The sequence below is a fragment of the Lutjanus erythropterus genome, chromosome 17, assembly GCF_056507025.1.
Source record: "Lutjanus erythropterus isolate fLutEry1 chromosome 17, fLutEry1.hap2, whole genome shotgun sequence".
NCBI lineage: Eukaryota > Metazoa > Chordata > Actinopteri > Lutjaniformes > Lutjanidae > Lutjanus > Lutjanus erythropterus.
The window spans coordinates 12,203,215-12,227,470 of NC_139333.1; the positions used below are offsets into that span (position 1 = coordinate 12,203,215).

Sequence of the window (24,256 nt, forward strand, 5' to 3'; positions counted from 1 at the left end):
TGTGGAGAGGAGAAAAAAACACAACACTGAAAAAGAAAAAAATGCAGCAGTCCCATTCTAGACAGAGGGAAAGGCAGCGGGCTCGGCAGCCACCACCGACCTACCGCACACAGAGTGTGAATCATTAGAGGCATGTGTTCCACATCAACTGCAGGGGCCGCTTCCCAGCCCATGTATGAGACTGGGTCTAAATTATGACGGGAAAGGGAGGGTTAAATACCGCTTTACGTGGAGATGAAAACCCCAAACCTGCTAACTCAGAGACAGAGAGGGAGAGAAACTGAAAAATGACTGCGTACAAGCACTGCATATACCTTCTGCCAGTTCACAAAATAAAAACAGCAATAAATAAATGAAGCAGCTAATGGAATAATTACATGATTTCCAGAAAGTGTGACATTTCGTCATGAACAGATGAAGTGAGTAAGGTTTTATACCCTCTAAACAACTGAAAGGAGAGCCAAACTGAATCGAAAACTGACCTACTTTAATTCCGACATGTTTTTCTGGCTGCCTCTGCCAGTTTCTAACCCCACAAAAGCTAAGTCAACACAGTGGGATAACTTTCCCAGAAAAAAACACATCAAAACGAGAGGAAAGACAAAAGAAAAGAGAGGAACTCAGAGTTGTATGCATATAAGACCAAAGTGCCAGCCTTAGTCTCATCCATCAGGCCACCCGTATGCCAAACTGCTAACAGGGAAGAGTCTGCCAGACCACTTGTCACCCTCAGTTACGACACATGGATGTCCTCTGTGGGTGTGAATATGTGTTTGTGCACAAAAACACACAACCCTCTCTGGTGTGGGCAGCCAATGACGGAGGCGATTTGTAGAGGGAGTCTGCATTCTTCTGGGTATTGGCTGGCATCTTGGTGCACATACCATTCTGTTTGCTTTAGCTTGGAGGCTGGTATGAGGGATGGTGTTCATCAGGGGGAAGAGATCACCTTTCCCCAGGGCCATGAAGGGACAGAAAGGACAAGACAGGACAGGACAGGGCAGGACAAGACATGACGTGACAGGACAGGACAGGAAAACACAAGTGTGTACAGGCAGGAGAAGACCAAATAGGACAGGACAGGACAAACGAAACCACATTCCCAGGGACTGTGGCTGGCTGAGAGGAACTGACCATCCACTAAGCTTCTCCTCCAAACAGCAACTATACAATCATAGATTAGCAACAGTAACTAGATACCGCAAGTCTTCCATTTCTCTACATGTTGAAGTGGTGTGCACTGGGCTCTAAAAAGAGTGCCACTCTGTGTCTCATGAGTTTGGAGGGTGGTGTCTTTTTTGTTGTCTTTCAAAAACACAAACTACAAGTGCAAATGTGAAGAATAGATTGAATTACATCTTTATCGGCTCAAATGTACATTGTAAATGTTAGCACATCCGACTAATTAGTTTTCGACCTGCAGTAACATTACCTCAGGCCAAACTTTCTTCCTTTGGCGATGGCAGTCTGGCTGTTCCATGCACTTATCTTTCCAACATTAATATATGTATGCAAATAAAATGTGCCAGATGGAAACATTAGACAGTCGGCTGGAGATGAATTTGTCAGCTGACTCAAGGAGGTTGTCTAGACATTAGCGTTAGCTTACATTAGCCACATACACTTGTGAAATCTGCTAGTGAGGGTTAGGCTTAGGGTTCAGCTGGGAATTAGCATAGTATTATGGAGTTTTGCTAAAATTAGCTAACTAAAGATGTGACAGAGGTACCAAGTTTGCTCAACTCTTTATGGAGCAAAAAGGGGCGAGACTTAGAAAGGGTCAACTGAAGACTAGAGTGTTTCAAAAATTACTCCCAGTTTTGAAATTAAAATCTGCTCCCATTATCACTGTCAATTGCGTAAGTGCAGTGAGAGAATGGAGTGCTTGTCGTAACAACAGTAACCAGAAGGGTGGGGCTGCACGAAGGGTCAACTGACCAACTGTTTCAGCTCCTTTCTTTTCAGCCAGTCATTACTGTGGCAACTTTCTGACAAAACAACATTAAATGAAAGAAAGAGAAATGACAGAACAAAATAAATAGTACATAACTATTCTTTCTGCTGCCACAATGTTTTGCAGCCGATACAAGGAAGATGAATCAGGCTCAATAAATCATCTTATATTCACAGAGTGATGATCCAAGTTCTTCGAGCCAGTTCCTAATGATGAATGGCTGTTTTTGTTTGGGTCTTTGTCGCTTGAACATGACGGAGCAAATCTCCCTGCTGCCAAGCTCCAACTCTGATGCAACAGACCCAGGATTAGACTTGATCTTACCACTGGCGGCATGCAGGCCACAAGACAAGAGTACCTCCTCTAAACCGTATACAGTGTGTTTCTGTGTATGCATGTGTGAAAATGATTCCACAGGTTAGCTGTACATAGAAAGTGACTTTTACAGTTGCAGCAAGAAGCAGAATTTATGACAAAAGACAAAAGAATCATGAGCTACACATTTAATAAGACCACAAAGCCAGTATGCCGGTCACATGATGCGGAACAATTCTACTGTATAGAGAGCAAGATGGTGTTTGGTACCCACAGACACAAGTGTGGAGTGCAGAGGACTCCAATTATCCAGAGTTGACAGGAGCGACAAATTCGGGCTTACCCCAAAAACGTCAATCTCCCTGTCCTTGGCCAAGGAAATCTCCCCTTGAATCGATTGCAGCTCCTAAGCTCTGAGGAGAGAGGAAGAAAGAGAGAGAAAGATATTTGAAACCAACAGCTTTGTGGTCCTTTATCCACGTGCTGCAGACTCAGTGACTCCCTCGCCTCTCTGGCAACAGAACTGCTTCACTACACGAAAACTCTTACACTCTTTTTCCCTCCTTCACCCTCATACTCCCTGTAATCTCCCCGCCCTTTTCCAATAGATTGGACTTTTTCTCACTCGCTGCATTTGTGCCCCAGACATCATGTGAAAAGTGGAGTAAAACAGTGCTTTTGTGGCGTGTGAATTACCTGGGGCCTAGGCAGGCACAGTAGTGCTTATGGCCACAACTCAATTACAGCAATGTGAATCAGGTGGCGGCCTAGAAATCCCCTCAGCCTGATGCACAAATAGGAACACAGAGGCGCCTTCATTGCCAAGACAGAGACAAATATAAAGTGTCGTGTCATCTCACCATAAAGAGACAGCTCGGTCTGTGCTGCACAGATGAATGGCTGCCGCAGACATGGATCTAGTGACACTGGTTGGGAGCGAGCGTGTGAACAATGTCATTTTGTTTATGCATGTTGCTAAAGTATCAGAAGTGTTTACCAACAGCTATGTCTAGTTGCAGATTAAAATTAAAGGAGTCACATCGTACTTAAGATCTCCAATAAATGCCACCTTTGTGCGGCAGAAGGCATGGAAAATGTTTTGTGGGATTGTTTTAAACCAGAAACAACTGGATGAAAATTACAGGATGGTTCGCAAAATGTTAAAAGGCACTTTGTTGGATTTCATGGACTCAACAGGAATGCCAAACTGCACAATCATGGTCAATAATATTTGAATAGAAAATTGGTTTGTGTCAGAAGCACTCAAAAGCAGTGAGTTTATCCTGTCTTTCTCTTTGAGGAGGCCATCTCTTTCTAGCATATTCTGACTGCACGGTCCCTCCAGCTCCCATAAAATGTAGAGCCGTGGACCAGGGTTTTCCAAAAGCATGCTCAAAAGAAACCAGTGACATTTAAAACTGTGGTCTGTTTGGTTTTATTTCACTTCACTATGCACTTGTCACAGCGAGCAAGAAAGCTGCCATACGTCAGGTAACAAAGAAAGCAAATACACAACAGTACAGAGCTTTCCTGACAACCATGGCAATAGTTGCTCTTTAGAAGGGTCATGATACCACTACAAAAGAAATCCCCTCCCTCCAGGCCAAAGTGGCCTTGGAGCCATTTTACAAGCAGCAAATGAATTTCGCACTAATTTGTTACCACAAGTTCCCGAAGACAGCCAAACAGCAAAGATCCAAATACAGCATTTTTACAAAAATAATAAGTTTTACTAGAAAAACTGTTTTTTTTGGCACAACCCAATTCCAAAGGTCAATTCAATGCTAATGATAAATCACATTTCCATGTTTGTCAGATGAATACAACAAGCTTTGTTAAAGTTTCTGTGCAATCATCAATCAATGTGGCTCACATGGCTGTAAACTCACCTAAGTTGTTTGATAAAGATGTGGAGGAAAGACCAGACTTAAGAGATCCAAAGCCAACACGACTGTCAAGTGGTGCCTCTGCTGATCCTAAAATTACTGTAATTTTAGACCTATGCATTACACACATATCATGCAATATTTGTACTGTCTAATACCACAAAGCCCATTCTCAACAGGGTGTGGACACACTTAAATCATGAACACCTTAAAACACAATGTCATATTTTTATTAGCCCTAAAACAAATATCGCTTTGTATTGCGACATGGGTTGTACTTCCCATTTTCATGCAGGGGAGGACAAAATATACAATAATGCAGCTTAAAATATAATGTACTGTATTATCCAATACAACACCACAACCTACAGCCTCAAAATGGACCCTAGATTTGACTTCTTACATGGCCAACAGACGACATATAGAGGAAATTGAACATTATAAGACTGGGAAATCTGTGTTGCCGTTCTCCCGTTGACATTGGCATGAATGGTTGCTAATTATAGTGTCCTGAAATGTATCAGTGCAATTTGCCAAAGTTAAAAAACTGCACAGGGACTAAATATTTCTTCAATAAGCTCTAAATCTTCAGGTCCATTTGTTGTAGTTATAATTAAAGCCAACTAAATGATGCACTCGAACTTGTTTGCCATTGCTGTGCCTTTAAAAGTGATTTAAAGTGTGTGTAATGATACTAATTTCAGAAGTGAATCATGGCTTTGCTCTGCATGTTGCAGCTCAGTCTAATACAGTATGTATCGTTTAGCTGTAAGCTAACCAGCCCACTACGTGATCTTGGTAATGAGATGCCGCTTGTTCCTCCAGCTGACAACACTTAAAGATGTAAGCCCCCCGTCCCAATGTCCACATTCACAGACTCATGAACTGTGAGGTGGCAGGGCTTAGGGCTGTCCCCTGTCAAATCATCAAGTCCATGAAGGCTCCCCCACAGACATTTTGAGCCCTTTGTGTATACTTTCCATTAAGTCCACATTTTTTTGGATGGAAGCATTGTATCTGTATGTGTATCCTTCATTAGATTTATTTGATTTATTTTTTATTTATATGGTGATCCCTCAAGTAAGGTGTCAGATTAAGTTAACAACACAATCATATCATTCTGGGTAATTATCATAAAGATAAATGCAAATGCAAACAATAAATCCTCCTTAATATCTTTTCAAAATGAGCATAAAAACAATTTATTATCCATTAAGAAGTCTCTTAATAAATTAAATTATATGGAGTCATGCCTATGTCTCATTTTATCAAGTTATAGTCCTTGTTGCCTACATTCTTTAAGGTTACATTTTGTTATAATGTTAAGTGTTAAAACGTTTATTTTATTTTCTGTTGTTTTTTGTGTGTATACATATATATTTTCTGCCTTGCATTTATTGTTCTCTATCACAAGTTACTTTTCCCTCCTTGAGTTTGTAAACTGCAATTGTTCAATAAAAATAAAAAACAGGAACAACTAGAAGAAAAAATAAGTTTACATGTAAATGTACGACGCTGTTTCGACAAAAATTAAATATAAAATGATTATATGACAATTACCTCGCATCCACTTATTAAGGCAAGAGTCTGGAAGACGTTCATATCAGGCAGTGTGTCCATTCAAGGTCTTGGCCGTGAAGACAGTGAAAAATGTAAAATAAAAAGCACCAAGCCCACAAGGTAACATGATATTATGTGCAAAGTCCTGTCCCATTCCTATTTATACCATTTTGTGCCCTTGCAGACTCTCCCACTCACCAACACTTACCAGGTGACATCAGCTAAGTCTGTGATGGTACAGGGCTTAAGGCTTTAGGGGGGACACTGGGATAGGGAGTAAGACTCTTGGCTCTGTGCTGCTCCCTCTGGTATCTATTCCAGCCTGACAACCAGCCAATCAATTGGCCTGTGCCCAGATCCTGAATGATTCCTCATTTCACTTCCTGTCTTATTATACACCCTCACTTCCTGTTTGTGGACCTGAATTGTGTGTTTTTACTGATCCACTAGCCAAGAGCGGCCTAATTCAGATAAAAGGGCAGGTAGGGATGAGATGAGGACAGAGTTTATGCACATGTTCCTGAGTTTGTGTGTGTGGGCATGCATGTGCGAGCCTGAAGCCTATACGCTGATGAGAGTGGACAGGAGTAGCCTGGGGTAATCACGTCATTATCCTCGCTGATGGGTGAAAGCAACTAACTTCAGACACTCAACTCTCTGGCACACACATACACACACAGTAGAAGAAGGGGCCCTCACTGCTGGAGCCCTGCCAGACAGGTCCATCTGCCTTTAAAATGGAACTCAATTTACCGCGTCTAGAAGGCCTCGATTGCTCAGGGACCCACGGTTTCTCTAAGGGGGGAGCCTGAAACAATAATGTAGCAAGGTCACCCAATCTTCGATGCTGTTGGGTACCGAAACTTGGTGCTGAAACCTATTTGAAACCGGTTCCTATTTGACCATTACCTACTGGACCGAATCACAACGCAGATTACAGTGACACATTTTGGGCCACATGCCTGAGCTGCTGATTAAAATAGTTGCCCTCTGGTGCGAACATAACAAACACATCACCAAACAACTAGTTAACATTACAGCAGTACTCACTCTTCATGGCTCTGACACCAGCTAGCCTTCCGTTGGCTAACAGCTACCGCAAACATGTTTCAGTGCCAAGCTAAATGGTCTAAAGTGTGGCTGTATTTCACTGAAAAGGATTCTAGCAGTGGACGGGATGTCCAACAAATGTTTAAAAACAATTCCTGTAAAGCAAAAGCTCACTACCTAGCTAATCTAGGTTAATCTTTAGCTAGCCAGTGACATCTGATAACTAATATTAGTAAAACTGTAGTTAAGTAGCCAGCTAATTTACATCCGTTACATGCTAAGCCTTTTAGCTTACCTAAAATGTGACTAAATGCTGCTTTTACAGTTTCCCCAGCAAGATCTTCTAACTGTCTTCAAAATTTAGTTTTCTTTTCAACATCAACATGCCTGGCACACATGATATCTAAGTACAGTACAGTACAGTTGACCGAAGTTCTGCTGAGAACGTTTGCACAAATGTTACTGGAGCACAGACCAAAAAGGGGCGGGACTTGCACAAAACACATGGGGTGCACTTGAGAGCGCAGGGATGCACTGTACTCAACTGCTTGTGTGACCCCATGACAAGATGCAACATGTCTGATGACTTGATTTATATCTGGGATGAGAAAAACACAGATGATGATGACAGAAGCCCTTCCTCAGGTTAGCAAATATGATTGTATTTCTGCAAAGGAAAGGAATTGGTGGAATTTGAAGCTGGAATTTGAAGGATATATAGAATACGAAATCAAAATTTATTTTGCTTTTATTAGTACTTTAACTATTAACTAGTTGAAGCTGTTGTAGTTGGGTTAGGTTTACCAATTTACCTCCAGGACTCAGACTCACCGAGCAAAGAGCCTGAAACAATAATACAGCAGGGTTGCCTGATCTTCAATGTACGGCCTAGCATCAGCACCTGGGACTGGAATTTGGGTGGCTCAAGCGCTGCCGGTTACAAAGGTTTGATGGGAGGCGGTCCACCTCTCAAGTGGAATCATTCACCAGCATTGAGACATTCACTTACACGTTTTGACAGCAGCACCCCTCCACTGCCGCTCAGTACAAATGTGTAATAAAAAAAAAAAAAACTGCGGGTATGACCAGCAGTATCCAAGTGCGAGGTTACTTGGGAATGGCAGCCCTGTGGCGAGAGTCATGAGCTCACATTAAAACAGACACAATGTGTTGTTTTAACTCGCTCGGTCCTATAAAATTCCATTGGCCGCGTGCACACACACACACACACGCTCATTCACACAATATAAACCCCTCTCCTTGAGGCTGCGAGTCTCAGTGGTGGAAACCCCCTTCAGTCACACATAGATCACATAACCTCTCTTGACATCGGAGGACAGCACTCCCAATGGAAAGATGCAGATTCACACACGCTGAGTGCCGGGCCAAGGCTCCAGACTGCCATTGTCCTTCAGAGTCATCCAAATAAAACAATGAAGAGGGTCACGCAAGGCCCCTTGTGGAATGGTAAATAACCAGAGAGAGTGAGAGGGAGAGTCAGAGAGGAAGAGAGATTCAGAGAGGACTAATCCACTGACAATGACTGTGTTATATGGAACACCAAGTGCAAAATATGATCATCTGGGGGCAGGTGAATTCCACTAATGTTCAATCACTCAAGAAGAATCTGACACTGCTCGAATGGAAAATACGTCAGCTCCATGATGTAGAGAGCCAAAACAGCCATGTAAAGAAAGAATGTAAATTATCTCACCTCTAGGTAGAAGGAATTATAGTTACTATAACACATGGTGAAAACACATCCATTCAACTTCGAGTTTTATAACCAGATTTTACATGCTGAAGTGGAATAACAGCAAATTACATCTTATGCAGTGCAGGAGGCAGTGGGTCTTTTTTGTGTACAGTTATCTAGGTGAGTGTTGCTCTTGTCAAATTATGGCTGAGTGAAGTAATATCTCAATAACTTTTAGTAGAGTCCAAATGATATACTGGGTGACCAATATTACCAGGCCAATACTGACCTATCACAGCTACATATATTGGCATTTATGTTGCGCCTTATACTTTTTTTTAACAACATAATGCAAATTGTTTTCATTTGTTAGCTTTATGTGTATTTGATCCTCTTTCTTAATTAAGGTTTAAGATATAGGTCTACATATATTTTGCTTTATTTGTGTTTTATAGTTATTTCTAAGTATTATAAATACCACTGAAAGTTTATTGTTGCAGTGCCCTGCAGTTTATTGTTTAACTATAAAATATCCCCTATTACATATGTACTAATATTTTCTACATTCTGTCTATTATACTCTGTATAAAGTATTTATATATATTCTGTGACTATAATGCAGCCTTTAAAACCAGGAAAATATGTATAAATACTTATGCCATATTACAATAAAATGATATCTAAAATCTCAGAAAATATCTGGTCTCATATAACAATATCAATATAATAGTGATATATAGCCCAGCCCTCTGTCAAAGCCATGCACGGGCAGAAAAAAGGAGGTAGAATCCAAATGCTATCAAAGGCTTAGATTGTGGTGATGTTAATCATTCATTAGCGCTGAGTGACCCTTAATCATAAAACCATCTTTGTTGTCATTATTCATCTGGCATAAAATGCTAGCCTGTTAATTCAGACTCGGGATGTTGACAATAGGCGGGCTACAAAGGGCTTGGAAGGCACAGTCTCCCTCCCAATTGGTCTTTCATATGCTAATGGGGGAACTGTTTTGGGTTTACTGGCCTGGTTGGAAATGATTTAGAGCGACACCGGTGCTCTGAGCCTTTATGTTTAGCCTGGCCGCGGGGGCTCATATATCACCCTGATCATTAATCAATTAGCGTCTCCTAGCCACCTGTCGGACACATCGGCGCACAAAACATTCCTGCCCTTGGGCAGTTGCTAGACGATGATCATCAGTAGCACCGCTATTACCTTCCAACCCCTCGACACCCTGCCCCCCTCCCATTTATGGTAATACCCTGATGGATTACATAATCACACCCAAACACTGCCCGCAACGAAAACGGCTCCTCTCCAAGAGAAATCTGAGTGGAAACCGCCATGGTGGTTTTTTTTATGAGTCTGACCCCCTCCCAACTCAATTGAACGGCAAGTTTTTTTAACATGCATTTGCCCTCCGTTGTCAAAAAACAGAAAAGACGGGGCACAGAGGAATTGATGCCGACCTTGAAGGAGAATCAATAAGCTGACGGCTATTCAAAAGTGCTGAATGCACACCGTCTCAGTGTCCTCCATTGTTTTAAATGCAACTGCCTCCAGTGGAGTATTGATGGCTGTTTAGTATTGATGACGTGCCACAGTAGCCAAATACATGTGAGATGGAAAGGTTTAAGCTATCAGGGTGTTAGTGACATTAGAGTAGGTTCAGAAAAGTGATTTTGTTTAGACAAGATGAACTTACTGCTGACTTGCACTAAGTCAACTAGAAAGTAGACCATTAAAACAAACACACAGTGGCTTTTCTGACTGAGGCCACATTGAGACAGAAAGAGGCATTGTCACGTTTTGCCGGAGGGTTGTGCTGCAGTGTGGGGGTGTGCGCTAAGCAACAATCAGAAAATAAAGTTTTATTTTCCCGGCTATCAGCACTTTCACTTCCCCAGTGTACCTGTACCTTGATAAACCACAGCTGTGCGCTCTCTCAAACAAATGGAAACAAACCAAAGTTGCAACTTTGCAACACAGACTGCTTTTACACCAAAGCTTTCATGTATATGTGGGTTGTTTAAACCTGGCTAAACCTGCTAAAATAGGCAACTAACCCATTTTCCACTGACAGTAGATGAGTTTTTGGTCAGATATGTGCTGAGAAGCCGAGACGCAACTCATGTCTGTGCAGGAGTGGTGAGTTCAGCTCTCTGTACTTTTGTAGCTTCTAACTAAATCTCTGTGGTTTGAAATTTAGTTTTCTCTCCTGCATCACTGTTTGTATTTTCAGGTATATGCCTTTTTTACTGTTTCACATTGCTTTCAGCTGTACAGGAGTCATGTTATGTTATTGCTGATGAAAATGCAACATTTCCTGATTTTGCTGCTTCATAATACAAGCTTTTAGATAACAAAATACCAGGGTCAAAGTGATTGAGATTCGTGGTGTTTTCACTGCAGCAGTTGCTTCTGTCTGAATGTGGCCTAACTGTTCATTCATCATACATTCGGCCTCTATCGCAAAAGTTTCTGTAAACTTCTAGTTTCTGGAAAACTGAACTGAGACAGAGAGAGAGTGGGAGAAACTGAGAGGTGAAAAAGAAGTCCTGTTAAATTTTTCATGGTCTGGGTTGTTTGAAAACTCCATCAAGCTTTGTGATCTCATGAAGCCACTTGAGACGGCGCACAGTGGGAGCGATAGTGATTGAAAAACTTTCGTTTAACAACTGCCCTCTGCCTAACCGCCACAAAATACCATTTTTTTCTGCAGATTTGTATGTAAATTTTAACTCGTATGCAAAGGCTCTCGCTGCCACTAGACAATCTCTTTTTCACAGCCTCGCTTCCCTGACAATACCCAACTCCCACCACCCTCCCATCCAACCCCCAAAAACCCTTCACATTTTCACACTTTTTTGTTATTTGGAACTAATTCTTAAAAGCAGCTGAAGAGATAAGTGGCACTAAAATTAGAGTCTAATCCGCCAACCCTCAATATGGGGACATGGAGAAAGTAGATTTGTCAAGCCTTGATTTAGCAGTATTCTTTCATTATAAAAGTAGCACTCTTCACGCGGCTTAGCAATACGAAATGGCTCAATCAGTCTCATGTGGAACATTTAAGTGGGAAGGGGGGGAAGAGGATGGAGTGAAGGCCTATCTGTGAACCCAGAGAACTTGGCATCACGCTGGTGTCATTATTGTGTTGCCTGCATTGTTTTTTCACTACCTGCGCTGCACTCTTCAACTCTTGGGGTTCCCCCTTGAAAATGACATTCGCCATCCACTTCTAAACACTCCAAACAGAAGAGCTGTTTCACTGGGGTATTGTAGAGAATCTGGGCCACTGTGTTGGGTTTGTAAAGTGTGTAACACTGGGCTGGGCACTTGAGACTAGGAGTTTTTTTTTTTCTGTTTCGTCTTTTAAATCCAACCAGCTCAGGCAAGGCGCCAGCTACCGACATTATCAGGTGGATTTTCAAAAGAACAAAAGCTTCTCTGCGATTCTTTACACTGCCAGTGGAAAAAAACACTGAACAGAAACCTTATCCAGCATAGAAACTCAGTATGTGTGTGCATACACATTTACAGCGCTGTGTCCTTGGTATTTCAACCAAATTCATTTCTTCCAGAAGATTATTTCCCCGATAATCTCACACTTTCTTCTATTTACTTATCTCCTCAGTAAGGTCCTAAAAACTGGCTGCGATATTAGAAGAGCAAAGGTCAAAACCAAAGCGGGGAACACGGAGAGAAAAGCATATCTGTTCTGGCTTGCTGTATCTAATCACATTCACAACATAAATGTATTTCTGAGGCCACAAGGCCAAACAATAGATATTTTTGGAAAGATAAATCAGGAGGGGGAAAAATCTCACACTTGACTGCAAACAAGGAAAGTGCATAGTTGTGTTGCCTGGTATCTGTTGGTGGACAAGCTGTGTTGGGGAGAAAAACTATTGCCTGAGGAAGATAAAGGCTATCCAAGGGGAACAGAGGCAGAGTGGAGCCAGCGGGAAGGAGGAGGGTGATGGGCAACAGGGCAAAGGCTTGACCTATTGGGGTCAATAGGTGATTAGTTACATTTATCATACCTACGCAAGCTGCTAAATGAGAAGCCAGACAGCTTCTCTCTGAAGAATTCAGCCGCATTTCGATGTCAGTGTGCAAATGCTGGGCCCACTACTGGCAACCAGATGCCCCGTGTTTATGACAGAGACAAATATTGGAATCCCTAAGTGGAAAAACATGCCATGCTGGCACACGGCAGCAGCAGTGAAATGTTACATCATTTTGACGATTTAATGAGTGCAGCCTGGACCACATCAAAAGTTTAAATACCTGCCAATGCCAATATAAAAGCTTGTATTTCACGCTTCATGAGAGAGGCTAAAAAATAATTTTCATTCGATAGGAAAACAATGGTTGGAGGATGAAGGGGCTGTGGTTGTGGTCGAGGGGGAGGCGAGCAGTGCTGTCTATGTCCTGATGAAAGCCATGCAAGGTATCTGCACACAGGGAATCCATGGAGCCACAGCTCAGCCGCACTGACATTCACATGGAGGAAACGACAAAGAGGCAATTGAGTGCGGGGAACAGATTTGGCAAAGACTTATCAGAAAACACTCCACCCCCAGGGGACTGCCCGACAGTGGCTCTCTGAAGAAGCACGGCAGCTCTGCATTGTTTTGGTGCTTTGGACAAGTGGACCGGAGTTGGAGTGGGTATCCTTGGCCAGAGTCCAACTGAGAATGAAAATACGCTGTTGTGCGGGAGGACAATTAGGATACACTCACGCAACAGACATCCATCAAAGAGGCGATGACACTTAATTTCTCAAATAAAACAAACATAGCCTTCTTGTTAGCCATTTCATAACGTGTGCATGGGCAGAAAACCCACAATGATTCTACTAGAAATGAAATACGCAAACAAAACACAAATTAGAGATGGCATCCCATTTTCATCTCCCACACCTCCAACGCACGAGAAGATTAACAGTTTTCTGTTGCAAACACAAGCCAAGACTCTCGAGCACTCTCTCCAAATCACTCAAAGCACTCGAGCATTTGGACAGTCCAAATGCAGTTTAAAGTTATTTCTGACATTTACAATCTGACAATCAACACCCCTCAATCCGCAGTTTAAGAGGTGCTGTTGTCCCAGCATCCCACAGAGCAGAAGATGTTAGCAGACGCTGAAACAAAACAGGAAAGAGATGCTGTCCAGTGCAACAACGGAAGGCAGGGATCCTTGAAAAAGATGGGCTTTTATTAACTAAAAATATAATGGAACAGAGGCTAAATATAATCCAGGGAGGGATACAGAAAAACAACTCAAAGCTGAACTGAAATGAACAATTTAAACCCACAGCCTCACAGCATGCTATATCTTTCCAACAGAGAACAGCGAGGACATGGGTTGGTAAAACAAAGAAAATCGTACAAAGACTACAACAACAAAGAAAACATACACCTATTATAGTTGTTTAATATTTAAATTCAAGTATGAGAACAAAAGCTTTCACAGATTTGCATCTACAAACAGCTTTACCCTTCCTCCTTCAACAACAGTTCTTGCTCGGCACTCAGATGATGAAACAATGCACACCTGCTTTCAATTTGTCATTTAACGAGCCAGATGACCTGCAACAACAGCACAAGCCGAACAAAGAAAACATTATAGAGACATTCTATCATCACCACTGTTATCCTGTTGTCTGCTAAGAGTTTAGTGAAATACAACTGATGAACACAGAGCTGAACACAATAATATGACCCCTGAAATATTATGGAACATAGTTCTCAAACTCAAAAGACAGTAAAGCAGTTTTTTCACATGTGCATAGGTGCAACAATGGGCAGAGCTCCAAACGCTCTGCAAACTGTTTTCACCTCATTTTTCACATTCCTACTTCCACCACTGTCTGTGTTCACTGCTGAACCGCACCAGTCACCTCTCTGAACTGGGAGTGATAGAGAGACAGTGTAATTTCGGAGGAGAGACGGAAGGAGAGCAATCGAAATCAGCAACAAGGTCTGTACAGTGTTTTTTTATTTTTATTTTACAGCATCATTATTTTCAATTGTCATGGCAAAAAAGGCCATGACAAAAAGTGTTACTAATAACACTAATGGTAGCTCAGTTCAGTTTTGTTCCAGTAAGCCACACCAGTGAGCTGGTTAAACTAAATGGAATGCAGCCATTTGACGTGTCAAAATGCCTGCAGTGAAAAAGGTCAATATCGTCCAGGACAGACAGGAAATAAATTCTTCTTACAAATCTACTACACACTCACAGTTGCACTGCTGGTATTCAACCATGGATGTATCATAGAGAACTGAATACAGCCTTGGAGGTGGAAATCCAACTATTCATGAAGCCACGTTGTGCGGTGCATAGATCAACACACACACAGTAAAGACTTCCTTTGGTCGAGCGGCTGACTTTCGGTTTAGCCTCTGCAAACTTGAATGGGGGAAAAAAAAGGTAGCTTAATCACACAGCTCTTCTAGACTGTCAAAATGTTATCAGACTGATTGAATCGAATTCTGACAGTGAAAAAACTAATTTTGCAGGGATTGTGAGACTCAAAAATGTTCAACCGCTGCTTCTTTTACATGTGGAAAAAAGCAACTGTGTCAAACTGACTTCAAAGCCTGGCGCTCTTCCTGGAGGCTTCTATTCAACAGACACCAGGAAAAAATATCACTGTAAATGATCTCATATACCAATAATTACTGCTTTACACATATAGCTACATAGTTCTAGTCGATATAGCTAAAAAATTTATCACGATAACATGTTTCATTTCAGTATCGATAATTATTGCATTTTAATGACCTATTTTCAATAAAGACCAGGAGGAAAAAGATTGAATTTAACCAACTTACTTTGAATTTAACCACTTTATTTATCAATCACAGGTCAGGTATCACACAGGTAATAAGCTAAACAACCAAAAAATTGTCATACTGGTGGGCTGAACTGTCCTTTTCATTAATAATTTCCTCACGGTCTGCAATCACTTTCTCACTCCACACTGTGTCTGTTGTTGTGTCACCTGACGATGGTGCAACTGAACAACACATTTGTTATAAATAACTGACTGTTTGTTGGTCACTCATAGCACCCTCTATTATCAAGGGATGTGATTTGTATGTGTATCTGTTATGTGCTTTCATGGCGGTTTTAATGCATTATTGACCGTTTTATTAAACAATTTTACTATTGCTGATATATATCATTATAGTTTTACTACCTTTGCCTATGTCTACCACAGGAAATACTCACTATGTTTTATGAGGTCAAACAATGCAAATCTCCGAGTCAAGCCTACATCCCTGTGTTGACAATGTTTCTGTTGACATAGGCGGCTGATGTTTGCTGCAGGGGCTTATGTTAGCTACTAGAAATGTTTCACAAGAAAGCAGTACAAACCACTCAAGATAAGTGTCTTATATACTCACGATTGTGTGGATCTGTTTTTTTAACAACCATATCCTGTCGTGCTTGGTTTCTCCCACTCAGTTTGGTTTTAGGTAATATCCACAAAGAAACTAACATCAATAAAAAATCTCACTGATTTATTTATTGGTTTAAATCAGTAAAACACTAACAGGGATCACACTTATCAGTTTAGTTGCATTGATATTTTCCAACAGGCTGTCCAGTTGTAGTCTAATCCAGTTTGTATTTGATTCTTTGTTGCAATAAAAAAAAACATAGCTTGTGGTTTTAGCAAGCTTAAACTAGGTGTGTCCCAGGCTGATCTGTAGGATGGGGATTGAGGCCATCAAGGCATTTTTTTAATGGATTATATAAAGCTCAATCTCTTTCCGATCCTTTGTTTATCATAATCCACTGTGCTCCCATAAACACTGGAACCTGTTCCTTGAAGTGAGTGACCTGCAAGGCAGCGTGAACAAATAAACAGAAGCCAGGAGTCCCAATTAATATTTTCCAAACAGACGGCCAGCGGCAGCAAGCAAAGCCAGTTTGGGTTTTAAAAAAAAGAAGTTATTTTTGCCTCTGTTTCAGTGCCAGTTTGCAGGTGGAAACGGTACTGAATTTGATGCTGCAGATGAGGAGCAAATATGTAGATCCTGTTCATACCCTTATAAAAACATAAGATACACAGTTTTTTCCTCTGTGGATGCCATGCAAAACAATAGAGGCCACAACTCTCATATGAAACTAGGAGAGCAGATACTTGATATTAAAGGGAGAGTTCAGAACACCTCAAGTGGGGCTGTATAAGATACTTGTCAATAGTTAACAGATGCAGAAAGGGGCACCAGCATGGAAGCTAAGCAATGTAGTGCTGTGGGCTGTATATAGAACACTTTCACTGCTTTACTTTGCTGTTAGAGAGCCTTTTCTGATAGAAAATTACCATTATCTAAGCCACATATCGTATTTTAAAGGGTTAGTTCAAATTCATCAACATCACACAATGACACAGACAAACTAACAGGCCGAGAAAGCAGCAGACCAACAACAACTTTTGACTAAAAGTAGCTAAAATACATTTTGTTGCTGCCCCAGCCCACAGCAGTACACTGAATAGCTTCTGTGCTGGTACTCTTGTCTGCCTCTCCTATCCGGGGGGCGTGTCAATCAGCAACTACTGTAGGTGATACACTGATTATTGATAAGTACCTCACACTACCCTGCTCCAAATAATCCAAACTATGCGTTTAAATGGCACCTGGGGTCAAACAACTCTAATTAAAACTGTGGACAAACAACAGCCAAATTATGATATGGCAATGGTCACCAAGTTGAGTAGGCAGTGACTAAGAAAACTAGGAATGGTTGATGTGTACAAATGAAAGGTCCTGTAAAAATCTCCCTGGAACACGTAACAGAGTGTTGCTGAGAAGCCTCCTGGAACACAGTCAACACATTTCACACACGCAGGGCCTGGAAACAACACGCTTGGGGCTTCCACCTTCATTTAGATGAAAATGGACCTCCTCAAGAGGAAATAAAGCCATTTTTAACTCCCCCTCTCGCTACGAGCCGGCCTCCTGTAATGTGCCCAGTCAATGGACTGTGGGTTTATTCAACTGCAGGCAGCCCACAGCACTGCCATAAATAATGTAGGGCAGCTCACATGAAACCCTAATCACCATTGTGCTGTCACCCAACAGAGAAGATTGCTTGTTTAATTTACTGCACCGCATCTGTCTCAGTTCTGCCCAATTTAGTTTCACAATTTCAATGGGCAAGTACTCCAGGTATTTATCAATATGCTTTTCACCCAATGCCATGAATCAATAACAAAGCAATGTTCATGTATCTAAGTCTGTGTGAGAGTGTGTGCACACGTATGTGTGCACATGTGTTTTGGGTGTGTATCTGTGCCATGATGAAAAAACAAGAAAGCTGCAGCTTGTGAAACAACAAAGGCTGGCAGAGACGAAGCCATCAACACTCAATAACCAGAGCTCATTATTGGCCATCTACAACGTACTTCATTACATTACTATTCCATTAGCATGCAGACATTTGCATATTCCAGTCACCTCTTTACAGAGGCTGTTGATCATAAATGGCAGCCATATGCTGCCTGGTGCGCCATATTACAGAATTATTACTGCGACACAAAAAGCCAAGAAAAATGGAAATTATGTTGACACGAAATGAAGTACAAAACCAATCAAAGGATCCGCCTTTATTGATAGTGTCTCACAGGCTCACTGACTGAATGAGTATCATTTACATCCATGAGATGTGGTTTCTCACTGACAAGCATCTGCAGGCCTAGTTTGCTGGGTGCCTTTCTGAGTTACTTTGTTCACAAAAACATGTACTACACGAGCAATTTATTTATGTATAAACTACCAACACAGCAAATATTTATTTAGCTTTTATAGGAACAAGACATGGAAGATTAAAGGAGCAATAATAATGTCCAAAAATGAGCACTGCAGTCCAAATAGCAAGTTGGAGCCATATTAAATAGGCCTTCCCCAGACTTGAGGAAGCTCAGGCAGGCTGCAAGAACACTGCAGGAGCACAAGATGAATGAACATAATAATTTGACAATTACGAGCGTATTACGAACGTAGTTTGATTATCCATTCATAACAATCAATGTAAAACAAAAGCCCACACACAGTGACTGCCTGCCTTATTGAAAACATATTGCTCAATTTAACCACTACAAACACTGAGGCCTTCTATAAGATTACCACTGATTTCTTATGACTCATAAACAGACATTTACTCAGTCAGCAAATATTCAGCCTTAATATAAACTAATTAACATGAAACACGCAACCAAAAACAGTCATTCCTCTGATGACATATCATGGTCATTTTATGATTTATTACAGTAAATTTATTACAGATTTCTTTTTAATTAGTGCTATATAATCTACACAAAGGTAAATACAATTAGCTCATAATCATCTTTTGTTGCACTGTTTTTGTGGGTAACTTTGGCTCGGCATCCACTCCTGCAGCTGCACACACAGGAATCATCTTGCCATCTAGCAGGCTCTGTGCTGCAACATTTAAGCATGACAGTGATTTGGTGCGATGGCTCTTCTGCACTGTGATGACAGCCCATGGAGACAGAATAAGTAGCAGCGGCTCACTAGCTACATAGACTTGGCGGGCACAAGCCAAGGCAGCAGAGCAGTGTGATAACGATGCTATGGGCCGAGCCACTTACGGCTGGCTAGCCGTTTGAGCTAGCAGCAGAGAGAGTGGTATCATCTTTGTTCAGGACCATTATCTCTCCACCGTGGTGTTCACTTCACACTGATAAATGTGGCCAAGCAACTCCAGCTAATGTGCAAGCAGCTGCAACCACAGCAGCTGGGTAATACACTGTCAACTGCCACAAACGCCCACACAGGAGGCACAATAGAGGGGATTTGTTCCACTGAAATCTGTGTTAAGATGCTTTGGTTTGTGTAGTGGAACTGGACATGGCTGTTGCTTAGGACACTCACATGTGTCTTAATAAGATTAGGATGAAGATCAGTCCAGCTGATAAGCAAACACCACAGTCTTATTAAGAGATTCTTGTTGGAACTTGGAGTCAATTTGTTTGATACTAATTCATTCTTTTGAAGATATAGATCAAATTATTTGAAGTGAGGTTGTTTGAGGTGTTTATTGACAGTCAGTGTAATTCCAACCGTGGATGCTGGTCAGCAGGCCTCCAGTTTGAAGAGCCTACAGTGAAGGAAACTAAGTAAGATACTGCTGTGGACAAGGTCAGCAACAAAAGGTATTTTAGCCACTTAAACAAGATCCGCCTAATATTCAGACTATTTTCACCACTTTTCTTTGCATTCAAACTTCCTTTTCTGATAGGAAACCATCATTATTTGAGCCAAGTATCTCATGGGAGCATGGCAACATGGGAGTTGCTGGGGGACCACTTCCACAATCTGTTTGTTTACGTTATTGTGTGACTTTGGTGTTTTAAATGGATAGTTTGGATTCACTGAGGTCACAGAATAACACAAACAAAGTGATAGATCAAGGCAGAAGTACACCAACTCCTGTGTTCTGCAAGGTTAAATTACTGATTTCTCCTATGCTGACCACCATCTACTGTAGGTAATACACTGACTATCAATAAGCACTTCATACAACCCCACCTCAAATAATCCAAACTATCCCCTTAAATCTGTTTTCTAGCAGAAGAACAGCCATTCTCAAGTTGCAGCTTTTCCAATGTGAATATTTTCAGGGTTTTCTGTTTTTCTGTAACTGTAAACTGAATGCCTTTGGGTTTTGCACTGTTGATACACGCCTGAAGACGTCACCTTCTGGAAAACTGGGATGGACATTTTCAGTATTTTATAAACATAACAAATAACAGACAGATTCGAAAAAGAATCATCAGATTAAATGATAATGAAAATGACTGTTAGTGGCAGCCATAATCTGGAGCCATCCAGTGTGACAGGTCTGATCTGGTGGATATTCTCGATCTGGCACCTGAGTAGTGTTTCTGTAATTCTATTTTCCAATTTTCAAATTGCCTAAAAAAAGATTAAGACTACAATTATATCAATGTCAACAAAGTAAATATGAATATAGAAGACTTTGTTCTCCTGGACAACCAACCACAAATCACTGCAATGTCATAACCAACTGCAGACACACTCTGGGCACAGAGCAGTGCTGGTATTATCAAGGAGCGCTTAAGGACAGATTGGCTGGTCAGACATGTGTGTAAGTGACACCAGCTATCTGGCTGGCTGTCTGACTCATGGCAGCAGAGGGTTAACTTGGCAGCTCAGCCATACAGTGCAGCTCTAAAAGGAATATTAACAGCATGTCCCTGAGTGCAGACTGAGAGAGAGCAACAGGAAAAAGGAGGACGGAGAGAAAAGGAGAGATGGAGAAAAGGCAAGCGGCAAAGGGGTGGGTGTGCGAATCCAATTTCCAGTGACAGTGTACTCAGGATCACTGTTTCAGTGAAAGAACATATCATCTGTCAAAGTTAATGGCAGTGTCCTGGGGAAAATGAAGGAAAATAGAATGGAGACCATTCATTAAGAAGGTGGGGGATGGGGGTGTGTCGAAGCCACCGGCCTGCTCCACTGTCTCTCTGGGAAAATAAATATATACACAAGCCATTATTTGTGCATTTACGAGGTGGCGATGCAGCCGCGATCAAGGTTCTCATGCTACAGAGATAATATTAGCGCAGAAGCCCGAAGTGGAATCTGTGGACAGCATATAGCTATCACTGGGAACGATGAGGTCGGCCTGGCCGCCTGGTAGGACGGCTGGCAGGCTAGCTAACAGGCCCGGCCAGTCTGTCTCTCACTCAGAGCTGTGGATGTACTCAGTGGAAGCAATTGATACCATTGTTTTATGGAGAGGAGGGTGGAGGGGGATTAAGAACCAACAATAGGGCTCTTTCAGTAGAAATGTCAGCCGTCACGCCGGGGGACTGTCCGACTGGGCAGAGACACTTTCGTAAAAAGCCAAGGTACAAAATGAGTGTGGAAAATAGTATGAAACCCTGTGACGAGGGCAATGAAACAGTGTGACACGGGCCAGAACATTCCCATGCCAAATGCTAGAAATGCAATCTCAAACATGAGACAACAGTGCTATGGGAAACTCTACAACGCAGATCATGTGAGAGCAAGTCAAACAGAAACACAAGGCTTTCAATTTATTATTGTTTTGCGTGTGTCTTGAAATCTGCAGCAAAAGCCGTACTCTGCAGATAAATATAACCCCAGTGCCAAAAATGTTCGGACATTGTGTAAAACTTTAAAAAAAAGTTTTTGAATACAGCATAACATACTTAATCTTCACAATGATTAACTTTATTGTTTTTTGTAAATATACAAGCATTATGAATTTGACACCTGCACCACATTCCAAAAAAGTTGTGACAGAGACATATTTACCGCTGCCATATATCACCTTTTCTTGTAACAACAGTCAGTAAATGTTTGGGAACTGAGGACACTAACGGTTTAAGTTTTGAAAATGAAATTCTTTTTCATTCTTGCTTGATATACAACTTCAGCTGTTCTCTGTTGTTGTATTTTGAGCTTCACAATGCACCACACAGGAGACACATCTGGACAGCAGGCAGGACAGTCTAGTACCCAATTTTTTTTTTTTTTTTTTTTTTTCACCACAAAGCCACACTGTTGTAACACATGCTGCATGTCTCTTCGCATTGTCTTGCTGAAATAAGTAGGGACGTGTCTGAAAAAGACATCTGGATGGCAGCATATGTTGCTCCAAAACGTGTATGTACTAACACACCCACATACCATCATTTTTATTATTTTATTATTCATTTTAATTTAACGCTGGTAAAAATCTGAGTGATCTTCTCTTTAGTATATATCAATATCAATATCAATAATTTCTGAAAACAATCTGAAATTTGACTCCTCACACCGCAGCGTGCTTTTCCACTTTGCATCAGTCTGTCTCAGATGAACTCGGGCCCCAGAGGAGTCTGCAGTGATTCTGCATGATGTTGATATAGGATATTACTTTCACTTTGCATGGTAGCGTTTTAATTTGCATTTGTAGATGCAGCAACAAACTGTGTTCACTGACAACAATTTTCCCAAGCCCATGGAGTAACCTTTATACAACTGTCTTTTTTTAAAATCTGTTTGAAAATTAAATATCCTGTCTTTGTACTGTATTCAAAAATTATTTGCAAATTATTATATTCCTTTTTTAGTAACATTTTACACAACACCCCAACTTGTTTTGGAATTAGGGTTGTAATGCCAATGATTTCAAGGTCTACAAAAACAATCTGTAGCTCGAAACACATCCCAGATCAATAACGAGGATAATAGGTTATAAGAGTCTTTAGCTCAGCCTCATTAGGAAAAAAGGAGACAAACGTGGCCTGATTCTTCAGGCAAATTAACATAGGGAGGAACCTAAAATATCACAACCGATGATCCATTCTGGGACATTTTATCATGAGACTATACAACAGAGAGATACAAAGTTCTCTCTTGGAGTGCTTTGATAACCCCACTGGCCTTGGACCTCTTTGAAAATCTCACTCTGAAGGTTTGAGGTGAATATAAAGAGCGAGTTGAAGTGAGGTACCCTGCCGCTTTAAGGCTGGGATGAAACCAAGTTATTCTACCACTCTGACCTAATTGCTCTCTCGCTCTCCCGACATGAACACTGGGAGCTGTGCACTCTGACACGTAAAGATTATTTAATACCATCAAAGCCATAAAAAGAGGAATAAAAGGAGGCGGTGTAGTTAACCCTTGCAAGGCTGGCAGGGCCTGGCAGTCCAGTAAGCTATGTGGAGAGAGAATCAGTATGCAAAAGCAGGCCTCTCTAACTGCCGCCGGCCGATGTGAGTGGAGCTCCCATATCCCAACATCACAGCGGCTCCAGAACTCCCCCTCCAACAAAAAAAAAAAAAAAATCCCACTCGGCTTCAGCTACACTCTCCTGGTATCAGCTCCCACCCTTTTTCTCTCCTGCTTTTCCCACACTCGCCCCAGTCCCTAAGGCAATGACTACGTCATTGGGCACCACAGCCAAACCACTGTAATATCCCAATTTATTTCTACTTATTCTGACAGAGTCGGGGCCTGTTTCATTTAGGTCAAGGCTGATTTTATTAGTGTAATGCTACACTGCTTGGTTCCACTGGACTCCATTTCTAGAAGTAACTGTTTCTCTATTAAAGGGATAGTTCTGATTATTTAATGTGGTGTTATATGAGGTACTCATACAACACCACATTAAATAATCATAAAAAAAAATCTAAATCACTTACAAAGTGTCTGCTATATTTAGAATATTTTCATCTTTTGCTTTGCCGCCAGACGACCTTTTCTCATGGGAAAATGCCATTATTTAAGCCAAATATCGCTCCCTCCAAATCAACCAAACTCCGTGGATGAAATCACTCATTTTATCTCACAGGAGACAGTTGCTGGTCTGTTACTGCCTCGATCTGTTTCTTTGTTTGCCATTGTGTGACTTTGGTGGATCCGAACTAACTTTTCAAAACACAGAGGTCACACAATTACACGAACTAACTGACAGATCGAGGCAGCAGTAGACCGGCAACCTCTGTGTTCCGTGAGGTAAAATTACTGATTTCATCCATGAAGTTTGACTGGTTTGGAGAGAGCAATATTTGCAGTTTCCCTTCAAAAACAGCTGTCTGACAGCTCAGTTAAGAAGTGAAAATATTCTAAATATAGTGTACACTTAAGCTGATATTGATTTTATTAGATGGCTCTTTTGTTAAGTGGCTGAAGTACCTTTTATTGCTGACCCTGTCAGCAGTTCATTGCTTAGCTTCTGTGATGGTACTACTATGTCCTTCTTAAAACCCCA

General features: G+C 41.4%; 1 protein-coding gene across 4 annotated transcripts in view; it reads right to left on the bottom strand.

The window, feature by feature from the left end:
- Positions 1–24,256, bottom strand: part of raraa (retinoic acid receptor, alpha a) — a 196,720-nt gene that overhangs the window by 167,177 nt on the left and 5,287 nt on the right. For 3 of the 4 annotated variants that reach the window (XM_084741514.1, XM_084741512.1, XM_084741511.1), the window contains exon 2: positions 2,613–2,682. The exons of the other annotated variant lie outside the window; for it this stretch is intronic. The gene's annotated coding sequence lies outside the window, so the exon portion shown is untranslated. The remainder of the gene's footprint in view (positions 1–2,612; positions 2,683–24,256) is intronic. 4 annotated transcript variants of the gene reach the window in all.